The sequence below is a fragment of the Bos taurus genome, chromosome X (genome assembly GCF_002263795.3).
Source record: "Bos taurus isolate L1 Dominette 01449 registration number 42190680 breed Hereford chromosome X, ARS-UCD2.0, whole genome shotgun sequence".
Classification (NCBI taxonomy): domain Eukaryota; kingdom Metazoa; phylum Chordata; class Mammalia; order Artiodactyla; family Bovidae; genus Bos; species Bos taurus.
In genome coordinates, this window is record NC_037357.1 from 125,851,193 (window position 1) to 125,868,461 (window position 17,269).

The following is a 17,269-nucleotide window of genomic DNA, read 5'->3' on the forward strand; positions in this document are numbered from 1 at the left end:
ACCACTAAAATACAGGCGTGTACAGCATATGGGCTACGGGAAGGGAGATGACAAAATCCCTCTGAGCAATGTCAGGAAGGGCTTCTCAAGGAAGGTGACGCTTAAGCCAACCCTTCCAAACTGTCTAGGAGTTGGCCAGATGAAACCAGTCATAGAAGCATTCCAGAGAGGGAACACTGTATACAGGCTTGGAGGTGTGTGCGACAGCATGGTATGATGAGAAAGTACAAAGAATTCTGCACGACTGGAACACTTGGCTGGTGTAGGGAACTTCAGAGACACACATGCATTTCATCTCACAGTACTGGAAAGGATGCTGAGTCTCAGGGTTTTCTGTTCCAGCCAACAGGCAGCACTGTGGGTTCAGAGCAGCCAGGCCTGAGAACTCTGGGAAAGCAGATGATGGTGGGAAGATGGCCAAGTGGAGAACGGAGACAGTTACAATCAGATTCCTGCAAATCCAGGAACAGCTGTAATCGTACCTGCTACTTGTTACTTTGTTCAAAACCTCTGAATGAGATGAAGTATAATCGCTGTGAGGACCTTCACCAGGATGCTGAAGTCAGGAAGTCAGAGAGGACCAACTCTCCTCTCTCTCGCCACTGAGAGACAACTCATGACCTGCCGACCCTCACAAGCGATGGTGTGGGAAACCCCACATGGTAACTTCTTGACCTGCCACAACCTCCCCCACTTGTTAATCCATCACCTTTTATGATTCCAGGAGACATTTACAATCCTCTCCTAGGAAATGAATATTTGAACAATATGTCACTGATAAACAATGCTGGATAATAAATATATCAGTTACAGGCAGTCAGGTTAACTAGCTTAGGACTGAAAGAGAAAGTCAAAGGCTTTCCCTACACCACTCTGTTTTCTCAAGACACGGGGTAACAGCGGGGGCGGACACTGTTGGCTCTGTCCCTTCTCTGGCACCTCTTCTTAGCTCAAGTCTCATGTTGTGCCAGGCCTATCTCTGCTGATTGGGTGTTGCTCCTTCAAATAAAAACTAAGTTTCCTTCTCTTTGGATGACCTCAGCAGAGACTGGAGCATAGACCATGGCACATCTTTTAACTCTTAACCTGTATGATAACCTAAAGATACCACCCCCAAGTTTACTTTGGAGTCATTACTTTCAAATCCTCACAGTCAGTATGGCCTGGTGGTAACAAGCCTGGGGTTTGGGATCAGACAGACATGGGTCCAAGTTCTGGTTCCCATCGACTGAGCTATAATCTTGGGCAAGTTAGGCAAACGCTCTAAGCCTCATTTTCCTCCTCTGGGGAACAGACATAATTGTGCTTGCGTCAGAAGGTTGCTATGAGTAGCTGCTGTGACCCACACAGTTCTGCTGAGCACATAATAAAGAGTCTGTAGATGGGTTTTAATCTTAACATCCTGGTTTTCCCCAAGCTCCGGGCTCCAAATCTCCTCAGCCCCCAATGTTAATGGACAGACCCCTCTCAAAAACATTATATTGATCACTTATGATACAACAGTACTTCGCGTTCTATTGTAAATGCTAAACTTTAGAAGAAATAAGTTTCATTGCTTTTTGCCAGAAATACCTTTCCTTTTGTGACCCAAACAAAAGCACTGGAGGATAAACAGATTAGAAGAAAAAAACGACCAAGTGAATGTTTTTTGAAGTTGCGGAAATGAGTTGATGAAAACAAAGACCCAAGAGCAATGCTTGCATCCGCCACTGGTTTTATATCTATACCGCCACGCAAATATCCACCCACTCCTAAAATTATAAACCCTGTATACAAGACGCTATATTGAGAAATGCAGTAGGGTTCAAAACATCTTTTGAAACTTGGTTGAACCTGCTTTCATTTTGCCAGAGGTGAACTAATATTAGCCAAAGTCTGCCAAGATATGAGAAATGAGAGTCAAGCCTTAGAAAGAGTGGGTTACAATTAGCGGGCAAAGGGTTTTCATGGCCTGTGACTGAGAGCCTTCAAGTTCTCCACACAACACCATCTCCTGATGATGATGACGACAGCAAACAGTTCCTCAGTCTGCATTGTGGGCCGAGCCTTGCACTATGTGCTTCGTTTTCATTACTTCCTCCAGTCTTCACAACAAGCCTATGAGATCTTGCCAAAGAAACCACAGCTCAGAGCTGTGACCCCAGAATGCTTCTTGGGGCCAACAAATTCCTAGCAATCCATCAAACTAAACCTCCCTCCCTTCAGGGCGCCTCCTTCCCTTCTCCTCCTCCATCCCCCACTCACTCTCTCTGCAGTCACTTGGAGGCTTGGTTTGTTTGTTTGCTAACAGCTGCTCTTAGACCTGCGGTGACACACCAGTTGGGTTCCCCAGCTCCTGCACAGAGCACTGGCTGGGTCTTTGTAGGTGGCTGTGATACCTTGAAGGTAGGCGAGTCCTCAGTTTTGCTCTGAAAACAGGGCAGGATGTAGGTAGATTCTGTAGCTACAGAGTCTGATCCAGGCCTACACGTCTATCAAACTGCAATGAATTGGATTTTCATCCTTTACCAAGTTTCAGATTTCATAGTTATTTTCTGCTTGATACTGTGGACCAAGGGTAGAGAAATGTCACTGTTCTACAGAGAGTTCCAGCCACAAGAATGTTGTGCAACAGGAAAGGAAGATATTTTTTTATCATTGAACTCAAAAACTTCCCTTCTTATATGAATCAAGGGTGTATCTTATCTGCCAGTGATTTCTTCTGAGTCCATCAGCAGCCAGCCCTGCCACCCTCCCATGAGAGGAGAGCAGACAAAGAGAAGCGGAATGCGATTTGGCAGCAAAGAACATTTTTTCCCAGGAGAAAATGGAGTGACTTTTAGCTTATCTGCTGTCACCTGGTTAATGTGATCATTGTTCTTCAAAATAAAATCTCTCTTTGCCCATGATGTCGTTAGTGTAAAAAAAGAAAACGAAACAAACAAACAAACAAAAAAACTCAACGACAACAAAAAAAGCAGCAGCAAGAACAAGTAAATGCCAAGAGGAGATGGGCCGAGAGGAAAAAGAGAAGGCTCACCAAGCGAAGCTACAAATCACCTTCTTTTCAAGGAAAAGCATTCAATACACAATTATCTTAATTCTCCCAGCCGGCCACTTTGCTGGCTTTCCAAGGTAGCTGTGGAAAGTACTAGAAACCCATGACCCCCGTCATCACCTCTGGCTTTCAAAGCAGGAGCTATAGAGGCCTACATTAGGTAGGATGAGTAATTTGTCATCCATTTAAGCCAAGGGCCCTGTGGCTACTGATGTGTGCCCCTTGCCTATTCTCAAGCTCTTCCTTATTTCAAAATTAATCATCCAGCTCTATCTTGCTGGTGAAGGTTTCCAGGGATAAAAACTTAGATGGAAGAGGGATCCTAATTGTTAAAGGCCAAATGCCATCCATGGCAAGCATAACATAGAGACAAGGTGGTGAGAGAAGAGTGATTTACTCTGTCTTGAAGAATAAATCAAAACTTCCTCCTTGCTTGGCTGTAGAGTGGGGGCCAGAGGGAGAAAAGATAACATTCCTGAGAGGCCTCAGTTCTTCAAAGCCGAGGAAACATTTGCATCTTTCCCTTTATTGGCATTTGACATTTGGCCTCTGGATGCTGAACAACTAGGCCTGCGTTTCAGATAAGAGGATATGACTGAGGTGAATTCCTTTCCACATTTCCTTTCTGCCATTTCGGGAGCCAGTGGGTATCACCACACTCAAGGTCACTGAGTTAGAGCCACACGTAAGGCCAGCCACCCTCAGGAGAGTAGACTTTCTCAGTATCCCTCCTGACTCCAAATGTGGCACCCAGGAGGAAGAAAGCCATGCGACCCAACAGAGCATTCAGAAGCACAGGACAGCTTTGGAGAAGACTAGAAGATTCTGCCTTGAACACAGACATGTAATGTCTACCTAAGTCTACATACAGAGGACTTGTGCAGGGTAGAGAGTGGACAGCAGGTTACATTGGCTTCTGTTTTCCTGCAGCCTTAACCCTTCCTAACCTTCCCATCTCCTCTACCTCCCCACCCTCACCTCCAACTCAGAGAATGTAAGAATCAACCCCAAGCAAATAGGCTTTCATTTTCTGCAAAATATTGCCTCTATAAAAGACGGTAATACCTAGATACCTAAAGATGGCAAAATCTCTTGGTTTTACAGACTAGGTATTTCGTTCTTCATACTGAAGATCAGAGTGAGCTCATTCTATCATGTTCTCAAAAACAGAACAAGGCAAAACAGACAAACAAGCAAGCAAACAAATAAAAACCCCACAAACAAAAATCCACCCCAAACTTGATACACATTAACCCATTTACCCTAACGTAGGAGGTTCAAAGGTGCCCTGCTCTGTCAGCCACACTTGGCTGGCCAGGCCACACCCCACAAGGGAGAGCTGGTCCCTCCTTCCTGTGGATGGGCCCTGAGGTACTGTGACCAGCCTTTCTGCTGCTCGTGGGTCAGTATTCTCCCAACTTGTAAGTCCTTGAGTGCAGAGCAGGGTCTTAGTCATGTCTGAGGCCCACAGCCAAGCCTGGTGCCCAGCACAGAGATGCTGCTCCATCAAGTTCAGCTCCCCAGATGCTCAGCTCCTTCAAGGCCCTGGTCATGCCAAGCAGTCAAGGCCCTAGAGAAGGGAAGCAACCTAGTTGGGTAGCTGGGAAAGAAGCCAGGTCTGAGACAGAGCAGCTCCAATATTCTATTGAGGAACATTCCACAAGAGAGGCAAACTAAGGAATTTCAGAGGAATTTCTCAATGGTGTGCTTTTGGGTTATGCTGTGTTTTTTCCTGGCTCGCCTCAGCATGCTCAATCCAGTGTAACACTTGGCTGCTTGCCCTTCCCTAGGCACACTGTTGGTATTTTCATGTCCCATCTGCTAGTGCCTCTGGAGGACGTTAGGATAAGTGGGTTGATCCAGAAAGGACACCCACTGTCCTGGCCCCCTGCCTAAGACATGCAAATGCAGAGTAGCTTCCCAGCCAAAGGCGTGTTATTTTAAATATGATTATTATCCACAACTACTACGGACTGAACAGTTCCTAGGTGAGTTACGCTAAGCCCTTTGCCTGCATTCACTCATTTCATCCTCATTTAAAGAATATACAAGGCAGATTTTACCATCTCTATTTTAGAAATAAGGAAGGTGCAATTCTGTAACTTGACCAAAGTCACACAACTGATACATGGCAGAGTAAGGATTTAAACCCAGATCTGGCAGATACCAAAGCCTATTTTCCCCACACCATGCTGCCCCTCCAAAACCTAACTATCAAGAGGATGAAACCCATAACAATGAACCCAACTAGTAAAACCAATGGAAATTACCAAAGCTGTCCTCTGAGGTAAATTTATAGCTGGCAATTCACCTATTTATTTTGTAAATTAAGCATTCAATTTAAGGGTTAGGACAAAAGTTTACAATCTGAAGTCAGTGACTATAAAATCAGATAAATGAATCAAAATGGAAAACACCAGTAAAATGGACAAAATAGACTTTGCTGTAAGATGGCGGCAGTCTACACAGCACTTCTGAATGTGGAGTTCCCAGGAATGAACTAAGGAACCTGAGAGGATATTTATACTAATGTGAAAGCTTTGTTTCTGGTAAATATGTATGCCCAGAGACTAGGGCATAAATAATGGCAGTAGCTGTTGGGCCCTGTGGCCCTGGACTATGGGATGGTATAGAGGTCCGGGGCCCAAAAGCCAGCCTGATTAGCTTAGGTGGTTCCCACACTTACCCAAGCCACTAGGACACTCTTGTAGGTTAGATGCAGCAGGAGCCTTAAGCCTAAGTCTCGCTCTGCCCTCCTTCTGAAGACCATACTACTCCATTGAGGTCTACCCCCATACAGCTTAACAGCTACAAGATCTAGCATGGTCAGCTGGTGGCTATGCCTGCCTCTAGGTTGGGAAGATTCAGCAGGGACTGAGAAGGAAAGAATGCGGGGAGTTTGCTTTTTCCCTGAATTATTCCTATGCTTATAAGGCAATCGTATGAAACAATTGTTCCATGGCTTTAAATCTAGTAAATAAAACTCCCTTTGAGACTCCGGTTTGAAAGATGGTGAAGATCAGAGTAACTACATTGTTTATATAATAAACACACACCCAAAACTATAACATTTTTATAATGAAACCTGGTGTAATAAAATTTGTGTTGAAGCAAAAAGCAGTCATTTTCCTCTCCGCTTTTATTGTGCCGAATGCAATCTCTGCCAAGTCCTACTTGGAGGCATCTTTGATTAAGGGCCTGGTCTCCCCCAACTGGTGAGCTGTCCAGAGTTGGCAGAGGTGCCATGACCTTGCTGAAACCAATGCCAGAAGATGACTCCATTCACAAAGTGCCAGTGGCTCTGAAAGGGTGAGCCCTCCAACCTCCCCCTACTCCAGACCCCAGCCTGCCCCCAACACCTCGGCCTTGGATCCTCACGTCTCCAAGGTAAACTGGGTCAGGCTGTCCTAAAGGCCTTCCCCCCACCCCACCATCTTTCTCCTTGAACACAGCCTGGAAGCCTGGCAGGCACCTGCAGGGGACTTATGTCTTTGACACTCCTTCCAGTGACTTGGTCCTTCTGTCCTAATAAAACACTACCTGGCTGTTTATTTGCCCCTGAATCCACTGATCCTCATGAAACTGGGTGGATTTAGGTCCTGGATTGTCATACTTGGTTCCCTGAGGGAAAGCAGGGGTTAGGGTGGGAGTGAAGTTCTGATTTCTTACCTAAGGCAGTGATTCTCAACCCTAGCCGCACATGGAGATTCAGCTGGGGAGCTTTCTAAAGAAATGCTCTGATGCCTGGGTTGATCCCCAGAGGTTCTGACTGAACTGGCCTGAGGAGCAGCCTGCATGTCAAACAATGGTGATTTATCATAAGTATATAAGCTATTTGAGATGTGGACTGAACAATCTCTCTGCTCCCAAGTACAGAAACCGTCATGCCCTGAAGAAACACACAGGTTCGGTGGTGCCCACCGGAAGCTGCCAGGCCCACAGGCCTGTTTCCTTCCCCTCTTAACGGACCTTAGGTAACTAAGTGATACAAACCAGCGCTTCCTCATCACCACACCTGAAGAAGCAACTTAGAGGGAGCGCTATCAGATGGTGGAGCAGAATAGCATTGTCAATGAGTGAGGCTGCAGATGACCACATTGGTTAGGCTAACGCGTGGCCACAGAGCACTGCCCCAGTCTCCACAGACCCAGTGGAGGCAAATGAGCACTATGGTGGCTTAGCTAGGCTGAGAAGAGTGCCAGCTTCAGCCAGCACACCACCCTGCCTTGCACTCACGGTGACCGACATGGTGGTGGCATCTCTAGAAAAAAGGCCCCATCCCTGCCATGCAGGAGCCCGAGTTAAAATGGAAGGACTAACCATGGTGCAGGACAGATACTGCAAAGAGTTCGACACTTTGCAAACAGGGTTCACTGGTGTGGCCGAGCTGATGTGGCAAAGAACTAAAAGGAAGAGGGGGTTTGGACCAAAGAAGTCAAGATGGCCGAGAGTGGGTTAAGGCCACTGCAGATGGAACAGAAATGACACTGGGGAACTTGGCTCTGGGGACTCCCAGATCAAGGCTGTTTGGCGGCCACTGGGAGAGACATAATCCTCTACTTGTGATCTCAGGATGAGGACAGGATACTGAAGAATTCCAACAAGACAGGGGGCAAGGTGCTGGAGGAGAAGCAACGGACTAGCAGGCCAGATGCAGCGCTAGCCAGTGCAGGACATGGGGCCAAGCCCACAGCGGCCTCCTCAGCCACCCAGACCGGAGCTTGCTGATGCTGCCCTGACTCCTCCCCAACGGGCCACCCTCTGGGCCCTCTTGGAAGACAGGCCAAGGTCGGCACAGAAGAGGAGGAGGGAGAAACCTTGTCCTCTCTGTCTTAAGTGGTCCAGCACCTCAGAAGGAGCACAAAGTTGCCAAGTTGGCCAGCCTGGAAGAAGCACCCCAAGTGCCTGGAGCTCAGGAGCTGCCGAGCACAAAAGTGAGGGTCATCTCTGCAGGTCAAGCACGGCCTCCCCTTGCTCTTCCCTCACTCCCCCCAGAAGATGAATCACTGCTAGAACCGCGCTCCCTCGGCCCAGCCTCCCCAGGTTCCCTCCCCCTTTGTCTTGCCAGGAAATGCTGCAAACCCCCAAGTACCTGCATTCTTGGGCATGCAGCAAGCGAGAGGCATGCTTGGATTCCCGCTCTGCTTCTTGAGGCTGGGCCTTTTCTTTCATCCAAAGCCCTCTGGAGTCCCAGGAGCTGAAAGCTGATCTGCTTAAGTCGGCAGGCAGAGCAGGGGGGTGGGAGGGCGAGGGAGGGCAACCCTCGGTGAGGAGGGTGGCAGATTCTCACTCGACATCTGCGCTGCCTCCGGGACTCCCCCCTGGAGGGGGAGATGGTCTCACCCAAGCAAGCGCTGGGCCAGCTGCTAATCCCTCGGGGGTTCACTTGAATGGCAAATCAGGACTCTGGGGCAGCCTCCGCCACACCCTGTCTGCAGAGGAGGGGTTCAGCCGCACTCTCCTTCCTCGGCCCGGGAGGATTTCAGAAGGCCCGGTACTTTCTACAGCTGCGCTGGCATCACCTGGGAGCTGGTTTTAAATGCAGACTCTCAGGAGGAGCTCTGCCAAGAGCCACGTGGCTATGGAAACCATAAGCATGCCGCTGGACACAGGAAGCCGGCCCAAGGCTAACAGCCAGGGAGCCAAGGCAGCCCAGCCCCGGGGTGACTGTCCAGTCATGATAAGGAACACACCCCATCTCATCACCCCATGCCAGCCCCGCAGCATCCCCATCCCCTCCTCCGTCCTTCTTCTCATTAGGCTGGGGCAGGATCACTTGGCTGTGAAAAAACGTTAGGTTGGTGTGAGGCTGAGCTGCTCAACAGGTCTGCAAATATTTGCACACCCGCTGAAAGGATGAGGGGCAGCACACAAGTGGAGTTTGCTCTTTGCAGGTTGCAAATCAATTTCAGATCCCCTCCCACCCCCAACGCACACACCACCTGTATCAACACGTTAGACTCATGCGATGCCAATAACAACAGTAACAGCGCCCCAAGCCCTTTCACAAACATCCACCATCCTGGGGTCTGTTGAGAGCGTCTTCTTGGCACCAGAGGGAGAAGGCAGAGACTTCCACCACTTTGCCCTCACAGCCTTTATGTTGTCACGGCATGCACTTCACCTCCCAGCTGAGCCCAGCAACGGAATCAGTGTGCAAAAACTGGAGGGAGGAGGGAAAGAAAGGAGACAAATGGAGGGAAAGACTGAGAAGGGCGCTGGCCCTGCAGTCCAGAGAGGTCACTGAAACGACTAACGGTGTCAGCCCCTCGCTTCTGTTCCATAGCCACGTGGAGTGAGAGCCAGAAGGGTGACTTCGTGTCTGAGGGGAACTGCTGGGCGCTGAGCCCTGGGGTACACCAGGACCGCTCCAATCAACAGAAAGACTCCCCAGCCTTGCAAGCACCTGCAGCATCAGGGGCGGGCCTGGCCCTCACCTCCTCGAACCCTTCTGGAGGGAAGAAATCAAAGGGCTGGGGAGAAGAAGGAAGAGGAAAAGTCAGCCAGGGATGATGACAGACAATCAAGAAGGCAAAGAGGGTGGCCCTGAGCTCTGCTGGAATTCGCGAGGGCCCTTAAAAGCACTCCTGGTGGGCTTCTGGGTAGAGACCCAAGCTGAGACAGAATTGAAAAATCCGTGGATTCCCAGTCTTGCCTCCAACAACAATCACTCATAAAAAGACTCACGGATGGGAGGAAATGAGGCCGTTGTTTTATTTTCTATGGGAAGTCATAATAGTTTTTAAAAGGTTAATCTCCTTCTCAGTCCTGTTTTTTCCCTTCCAGTGACCCCAAGCTGAAAAGGAAAAATATTTGCACTTGGTGTTTAAAAACCACAGTGAATTAGCTTTTGTTGTTCATGGCAAAGCCACTATTTAGCTGCCCAGAATCAAACCAGATGTCAGGGAAGAAAGAAGGCCTGCACCCTGTGAACTTGCCTTTCACCTTTGCAGCGGGGGCCGAGGGCCAGGCTGGACTGAGAAGACAAGGTGGATGGAGTGGGGTGGCCAGCAAACCCGGCGTGTAGTTCTGAAGGACTCACTGGTTGGGTCTGCGTGGGGGGATGCCAGTGGGACTGGAATACAACAGCCCCACGACCCCACATGTGCAGTGCCTTTGGACTTCCCGAACTTTCTCCTGTGGACGGAACACAAGGCACTATTCGCACTGGCAGCAGAGACCACAGAAAAGCAGGGAAGACAGGATGAGGAGACAGCAGCAACACAAGAAGGGGTCAGCAGGGCTGGCTGGCACACGCAATCTATCAGAGAAGGTGAACAAATCCTGCAAGGAAAAGAACTGCATGCTCTTTCTGGGGCCTTCCAGGAGAGTATGAGGAGGAGATTAGTATTCCATTTCGTCACGCTTGTTTTTCTTTAGCACACCACCCACCACAACTCACTGCTTAAACTGGGAAAAATAAAAGTTCCTCTGGGGCTCAGGATGTTTTCTCGGTTTCCTAACTCAGCAGCGTAAGGAAAGACGAAGTTCTCTCTACTCCAGGACCCTTTGTATCCACTCAGCGAACATTTACTAAGCACCCCTGCCACACACACACACACACACACACGTTGGTAAGCAAGATATTTGGGTGATAACAGAGGCCTTGGCTACTATTCCTGTCTATTATAGTCTACTGGGCAGGACAGACATGTTCAGAACAACACCGATCCTAATAATAGCTATAGGTCCTACTTTTCAAAATGTAATGATGCAATAAGGACTGTGTTTTCCATACAATAGCTTATTTAACCCTTACAATAACCCTATGCAGTGAGTTTTATTATTCCCATCTTATAGATGAGGAAACCAAGGCTCAGAAAGCTTAAAGAATTTGATCAAGATCACACACCTGTTAAGATAATAGGGGTCTTTGTTTTTTGCGTTGATGGAGCCCAAGTGCCTAGAACAAAGCCTCGTGCATAGTAGGTGTGAAATAAATCTTTACTGAATGAAAAAAGCAGCTGGGGGTGCAAGGAAGGGCTTTCAGGGGCCTTGGAGATGAACTGTGAAGCATGGCTGGGATTTACACAAAGAGGGTAAAAGGCACACTGGGAAGAAAACACGAAATGAACGAATGCACCCCTAAGGAAACACAACTGTTTTACAAAATAGCAGAAGGAGTAGGAGGAAGTAGTAGTTAAAACAGGGAGCCTTGAGTCAGAGAGATTGCAGTCCTACCTTGACCCTGCTGCCTATGAACACGACTAAGCCAGCCAGTCTACTGTACCTCATATTCCTCATCTGTAAAATGGTGAGAAAAGCATTACCTACTATGGCAGAAACTGTTCACTTCCTATCAGATCTTCCGTGTGTGCCCTCCCTTTCAAATTCATACAACCTCAATTTTTTAAACTGGGTCCATTGCCAGACAACCAAACGGCTCTATCTCCAGGCCTCTCTTGTAACTAGGGGCTGCTATGTGGCCAATGAGATCAAAGCAACTGTGGTGTGGCATTTCTGAAAAGTCTCCTTAGAACACAAGAGACATGCCCCTTCTTTCATTCTCTTGTTTGAGCCAGTGATGTGATGGCTGGAGCTCCAGTGGCCATCTTGGACTGAGAAGATGAGGGCCACATGGGTGGCAGAACCAAGAGCTGGGAGAAGTCTTGGTCTCTGGACTAGCCCTGGACTTCTTACACATAAGAGAAAAATAAAGTTCCATCTTTTAGAAGCCTTTGTTAATCCCCAATGGATATATTTACTTCAAAGAGTTGCTGGAAGGATTAAAAAGATAATGCAGACCAAGTAATCAGTGCTGCGCCTTACACATAGTGGGTACTCCAACAAATCTTAGCAATCATGTTTTGCTGCTATTCTTATGACTACTGTCATCATTACCGTTACTAAAACCCAAAATGTCCCCTTATTCTGCATCAGGCTGAACCATCTTCATTCAGCTATTTAATCAATTTGCTTAAAATTCCTTAGGATTATGTCTTTCATGAAAACCTGATCAAGAGTCTTCCTATCACAGGGTCCTCTTTGAATTTCATCACCAAATCATCCACATAACCAATAATATTGAAAATCTAGGCCTGTTGGTGACACAGTGGGTAGGGGTTAGGAGGTTAACACTTCTGAGTATGGTGACTGGGAAGCGTTAATTAAATTCCAAGTTGGGTCAAATGTCCCTTTTTGGAAAGCTCCATGGCAACTCAGTGCCGCGAGAGACTCCCTTTTCCCAACCAGACAGACCTTTACACTGCAGGACGAGGGAAAAAAAATGTAAAGATACAACAATTCGCTTAAAAAGTTCTGAGAGTCAGCATAGTATGCTGGACTTCAAGACACTTGCCAAGAACTGTGGATCCTTTTACTTAAATCTCCACTTCTTAGTATCTCTGACAGATTGTGTGGTTTGTTCCTGAACTTGATCAATAAATGTTTGCTAAAAGATCTAAGGAAGGAAATAAATGCCATGAGTTAGAAGGAGTGGTTCTCATAGGTCAAAGGATTGGCTGCATTCAGATGATGAAGGATGTACTCAGGAAAACCACAGTATCTCAGGCCTCACCCTAGACCCACTGGATTAGAATCTCTGGGTGTAGGGCCTGGAAATCTGTATTTTTAAGCTGCCCTGGTGATCTGATGTGTAGTCAAGTTTGGGACTGTTCTGAAATGCCCCACTTCCCCTGACTCTCTCTTAGGTTGGGTTGCTATGTGCTCAATCACTCAGTCGTGTCCAACTCTTTTTGACCCTATGCACTGCAGCCCTCCAGGCTCCTCTGTCCAGGAGATTCTCCAGGCAAGAATACTAGAGTGGATTGCCATGCCCTCATCTAGGAGATCTTCCTGACCCAGGGATTGAATCCACATCTCCTGCATTGGCCACTGAGTCACCTGGGAGCCCCCCTTAGGCTGGGTTACTTAGAAGCAAAGTCTGTGATGGGGATTCTTGTTGAAACGCTGTATGGAGGGGATACTCTCAGTGCAGGAGGAGCATGCCAGCTGATGGAGAAGACAGAGGCAGGGCACCAACAGAACCCAGTCCCAACTCCACCATTCTAGGCTGGAGTGGAGTCAGCTTCAGTACTTGTGTGGCTTTGTTCCCCACGGAAGCCCTCATGTTTCTACCCTCTTTGCTGACTTGGTCCGAGTTTACCATTTACACAAGGGTCTTGAAGACGAGTTTAACCTGGAAGGAGGTTTCAGAACCTGATATGGTCCTTTCAAGGACCAGGGCCCCTGAGTAGGTACACCGATTACCAACAAAACTGCGGGAGTTATCATTTGCTTGGTAAGTTCTGCCAGGAGTTGGCCCAAAGTCAGTGTCCCAGAATCCTTCTCAGGTGTTCCAGCCATAGTCACTCAGACTCCAGAACAAGGGACTTAGAGGACTCCAGCCACCTGGTGGGCCATCCCTTCTTCCTTCTCAACCCTGACAAATTCAGATGCAGGCTACAGAGCTCCCTTTGGCTTATTCTCAATGACTCCTAAATGGGTCAAATCACTCTGGAGACTGGCTCAAAGCTAATTTTGTATTCACCGCTAACCTGTTTGTTCTCCCCCTGGCACTTCAGGAAAAAGTTGGGTGAATGCCTTTTCTCCTGGTTTCAGTCTCTCCCCTTAGAGCAAAACTTGCTGCTCAGGCCACCGTCATTTATCCAGAGCTCCTGTCCTGGGATCAGTACCCAAGCTTGCTCCCTGCCCATCTGCTGCATCCCTGTACCTGAGTGCACATGTGGGGAAAATTAAAGGCCCACTGGGGCCCCAGTTGGAGCTGCCTGGCCCCACAGCTGTTCCCACCCCCACCAGGCTTAATGCCAAGGTTTGTGGAAGGTCCCTTGGAAATGGGGAGCATCAATGATAAAGCACAACTCAGTTCCCCCATCTGTGACCCGCTTTTCATCCAGAGATCAGCCAAGAACAATGTCTGGAGCACTCCAGCCCCCTAAAGAGCTCCACAGTGACTCAGTCTCTGCTCTCATCAAGGAAATGCCACCATTTTGGTTTCTTGTATTGGAGCAGAGTTCCAGGAAAAGAAGCCAAGAAGGGAGGAAAGAGTGAGGAGTGCTGGAAAAAAAAAAAGCGGGGTGGGGGGGGTGGGGGGGGAATGAGCTGTTTTCCTTTTGTGGTTCATTCAAATCCAAGTGGAAACTTAACACTTTCAACCAGTCAGAGTCTGGAGCTAGGAAAATAAAAAACCCAGGCCTGGCTCAACTCTCTCCAGAAACTGCTGTGTGGAAATGCCTTAATTTAATTGTAAGATGTCAATCCCCATCTCTGTCTCATCCCAGATTTCATCATTTGTTTTGTTTTGAGACATTGAGTTGTTTTTCCTTTCCTTTATAAACTGAGAACTCTCTGCACATGAGTCTGTGTGGCAATCTGGGCCTGCCATGAGAACAAAAACAGCAATTCTTAATAGGGTTCTCCTCAGATTGCCCACTAAAGCTGAAGCCACCACATCGAGTTTCCTCCTGGGAATTACATAATCATGATAAAACAAAGAGCCTATTCATTCAGCAGGTATTTATTGAGCACCTAGTAGGTATGTTTCCCTGGTGGAAACTCATCTTAGGGGCTTCCTTGGTGGCTCAGATGGTAAAGAATCTGCCTGTAATGCAGGAGACCAGGGTTCAATCCCTGGGTTGGAAAGATCCCCTGGAAGAGGAAATGACAACCCACTCCAGTATCCTTGCCTGGAGAATTCCATGGACAGAGGAGCCTGGTGGGCTACAGTCCATTGAGTCACAAAGAGTCGGACACCACTGAGTGACTAACACACACAGTAGGTGTCAAGCATTATTTTAAATGCTCTGTAATTCTCACAACAATTCTATGAGGTACATACTAGTATTACCTCCACTTTACAGGTCTGGAAACTGAGGTACAGAGAGGTTAAATAACTTGTTCAAGGCCCTGGAGGTGGTAAATGGTACAGCCTGGCCTTCTAACCACTATGCTGGTTACCCCAATGATAGACGTTAGGGAACTCATTATCCTACCTTGGAAAGCGCAGACTCACCATCTCTCATCATTCACATCCAAACCCAAGTTAATCATGAGGCAAGACCAGGACAGAAGTCCCAGCTACCCACAGGAAATACCTGGTACTTGCTTTGCTGAGTGTTTCAGGTGGAACTTTTATGTAGAGATGGAGTCTAATGCTGAAAGCATAAACCTCAAAGTCAGCAGGTGGAACAGAATTTGGGCATGAAAAGGGAGGAAGAACCACTGGGGCTTTCTGTAGCTTTAGAATTAGCTAATGCTTCACTTACGATTTCTTGAGGATCCTTAGTAAAAGAAAACTATGTTTTACCCAGAAGAGGAAAGAACATTAAAATGACCTTAAGAGCAAGATCATTCCGGACAGAGAGACAGCAATAATCTCCAAGGTTCCTAATAGTTCTAACATTATGATTTAACTTCTTTTTTTTCCCCATCTTTTAATGACTCTAGCTCCTTTACAGGTCTTGGCTGTAGAAAAGAAAAGATTTGGCTTCTCCAAATCCGAATGCATTCAAGATGGTGGCACAACTGCTGTCTTAGGCAATTCTTGACCCTAACAGTTGAGTGTATGAATTGAAAGGCAATTTGTGTCCAGCCAGTACTGTGTACTCCTGGCTCCTCTGACACTCTGCAGTGTGGACCTGCAGGCAGAAAAGTAGGGTATCCAGTTCAATAAGGAGCCCAGGAAAACAGTCTTCTCATGTCATTCTCATGTCATTTAGCATGAAATCACTTCAACCAGAATGGTGCTAGCCTTCAATGAGATCCTGATGGATGGGAATTAGGTTTATTTAGTTTGGCTACCTCAGATAAGGAAATTCCAGAAGCTTTCCAATTGCTGTCAGATTTATTAGAAATGACATCATGCACTCAGATGCAGGATTCTTGAGTGAGTCCAACATTAGGAGAATGGATATGATGGAATGAGGAAACTGGCAAAAAGGTTAAGTAGTCAACTTGGAAAAGGGAGAACATTTGAAAGGGATAAAGTCATTTCTCTTATGTGCCCACTCAATGAGAAGGCTCAAACACCTGACCAGCCAAAAAACTTGCAGTAATGGGACCCGATGGTCAGACTTGGAATTCTAATCTTTTTCATTTGGGAAGTATAAATAAGAGATACATCAATGTGTAAAATGGTATAGCTTTTCATTCTCCTGAATTTGAAATGGTTGGGAGATGATATCATTCAAAAACAGAACAAAGTCTTTATGCTATACTGACTTTCTCTGGCTCTCTCCTTTGAGCCTTGTTAAAGTACTTTTGCTGCCTTTGAGTTACAAGATGCTAACCTCACTGCTGCATCTTTACCCTGAGTCTGTCTGACCTGGAATTTCACTCCATCTCTTTTCCAAAAGGTAAAGGGAAGCAATGGAATGACATGTGGAGACAGGAAGACAAAGGGCAAGCTGACACTGATGCGGAGTTCGGCACTAAGAACTTAGCAAACTTCCTAGGGCTTGGTCCCAACAAACACAGCAGCCCAGGCCCTTCATGGTGCCTTCCCATTTAAGCTCCCACCACGTCAACCAGAGAGAGGTCCATTCCAGGGCTGGCTGTGGCCAGCAGTATACGTCACAGCTGCATCGGTAACCATGTGGGACTATTCTACATACATGAAAACATCAAATGAGAAGGTCCTAGAAGCCAAGCTAAAAGGGAAGCTGCCATTGCTAGGTATGGTTGCTGAATGCTTCTTTCACTTCGAGAGGTCTAACACCCTAACCAGCCTATGAAGAAACCCACTGTGGCATCAGCTTGAAAAATAGTAAGAATGATTAACCTTTCATAGTTAGGCTTTTAAGAACCTGAGAACCACAGGATGGGATGGATAAGGAAAGCACAGGATAAGTTTGAGATCTGCTCTGTCCAGTAATGACAGCCACTAGCTGTATCTGGCTACTGAGCACTTGAAATGTGGTTGGTATGAGCGAGGAACTCAATTTTTTATTTCTTTTAATTTTAATTTGAATACTCCAATTATTAGAAGAACTTGAATATATATTGTTTTTACACTGTGCTCTGGTAGGCACAGGAGGGGATAAAATAAAATTTCAGACATGGTTCCTGGTTTCTGCCTTTACATCAGTCTTTCTGAGAGAGAAAAGTAGAAGACTTAATTTGGAGGTGGGCAATTTGGGGCGCCTTGTTTTGCTTGGCCAACACGATGGCTTACTTTGAATTTACTTGCAATGCTTTTATTTCCTTAGAACGCACACAGCAACTCGGGCCCTGCCGCTCCTTGCTATTATGCCTGTGGCCCTGTCCCACACTTGA

At 47.1% G+C, this 17,269-nt stretch overlaps 1 protein-coding gene across 2 annotated transcripts in view; it reads right to left on the reverse strand.

The window, feature by feature from the left end:
• The window catches only part of NHS (NHS actin remodeling regulator), a 345,329-nt gene that overhangs the window by 101,001 nt on the left and 227,059 nt on the right, over positions 1 to 17,269 (reverse strand). The gene's annotated exons all lie outside the window — the stretch shown is intronic.